The sequence below is a fragment of the Apteryx mantelli genome, chromosome 17 (genome assembly GCF_036417845.1).
Source record: "Apteryx mantelli isolate bAptMan1 chromosome 17, bAptMan1.hap1, whole genome shotgun sequence".
Lineage (NCBI taxonomy): Eukaryota > Metazoa > Chordata > Aves > Apterygiformes > Apterygidae > Apteryx > Apteryx mantelli.
This window is the reverse complement of record NC_089994.1, coordinates 8,237,858-8,239,659: the sequence shown is the minus strand read 5'-3', so window position 1 is coordinate 8,239,659 and position 1,802 is coordinate 8,237,858.

Genomic DNA, 1,802 nt, shown 5'->3' with positions numbered 1-1,802 from the left:
CTTTGCCTGCACGCTCTTGGAAACTTTCCTAGACTCTTGTCCAACAATTTAAATTTAATTTAGACCTGAGAAATGCAAAATGTTCTTCTTATTTATTACAGTAAGAGCACAGTGGCTGAAGACAGTGCTGTGCAAGCAAATGCCAGCAGCAAAAGACATCGTCTTAAGTTTGTTGCAAAGTAATTTGGATGATGCAAAGACAAAGGCAAAAGAGGATGGTGAGGACACTAGCTTAAGAACCCCTCTTGAGTTTGGTGTGTGTTTAGGGTTCTTTTAGCTTATTTTTTAAAAAAGATAAGATGAAGAGTGATGAATTGAGGGCCAAGATCTTAGTCAGCTTTTCTTTACTGAGTAGAAATGTCTGGCTTTCTGTCTAGCGATGTTCTTTCCTCCCCCTTGAGTCAATCTATGGAAAACAGCATTGAAGAAAAGGAGACAAGGAGAAAACACAATGCTTGAAATGCTGTTCGTGCCACATACCTGCTCTTTTGCTGCAGACAAGGCAGCAACCTTGTTGTTCTTTAGTCTCTCTGGACTGCCATGAGTCCTGCTTCAGCAAAGAGATTTTCACGTACCTTCCTCAAGATAACCTTACTGGAAGATACAACCGCAAAACAGGGATTCTTGTCTATATCAGATACGTTTGTTGAGATACAATACATGAAATAGTATGACCTGGCTATGAGATGTAGTTTGATGGGTGCAAGTTCAAAGTCTGTACTGAAGTAAAGGTGTAAATCTGCCAGGGCTAATCCCCGGTCTCCCAAATCTAGCTGGAAAATGTTCACAGATAATATCTTTTAGAAAGACAGCAGTCAGATATGGAGCCATATCTTTAACTGTTTAAGTTCAAGAAGGAGAATTGTACAATCAAGGGGATCTGGCAAGAGCCAGCTGGGGTCATTTGTGGGGTGCAGTGATTCATGCTGCAGATCACTGCTCCATTCCGAATCAGGGCTGCCTTTCTCAGCGGTGTTCGATCTTGGGTACTGTGCTTCCTGACCAGTCCAGGAACAGCTGGATCCCAGAGCTTCCAGCTCTAACATGCTGCTCAAGTGCAAAATCGTACGTCAGCTGAGCAGTTATGGCATTTGTAGAGACTTTTCTGCAAGCAGATCTGTTGTGCTGCTTTACAGAAAATGTATGGTTTGGTCACTGACAAGATTTAGTGATTAAAAAAGTTTATAAACAAAACTATATTGCAGTATGAAGCAAAGAGTAAATATGAAGGTTCCAGCTTCATATTTCACATGTGCTTAGCTTTTACTTCTTTGCATAGTTTTAGGGAAATAAAATACCCCAAGTGTGCAATGTAGGATTGGTGCTGTGATTTTCCCAGTGATTTACCATGTAGGCTGCCTTTGCCTTGTAGTTTGCTCTATTTGGCAAGAAGGTGAGGACAGGAAGGTTGTATGAAGCCAATAAGCAGTGTAGAGATTTTACTTTGAAATGCTCCAGCAGTGAATGTGTTAAATGTTTTCATCAAAGAGTTAAAAAAAAAAAAAAAAAAAAGGGAGGGAGCATATGGAGTATTTGCCAGAAAAAAGTTTAGTTTATTAAAGAGAGTGAAAAACCTCTCACATGTAACAGAACAGGAAAGAGGGAGTATGGAGTTTCCTTTTCATCAGCTTTTAATCTTAAAAAGAATGTAATTTTCACTTAGTCACAGGGGGCAGAGCCCACTTCAGTGAGACCTCCCTCCCAAAACTGCCAGGATCCTCTACTTCCACCCTGAGTGTAGCAGGCGCTTTCGGGAAAGAAGTAAAATCCTCCCTGCTGCCTCAGGCGGCATAGGAATAGAC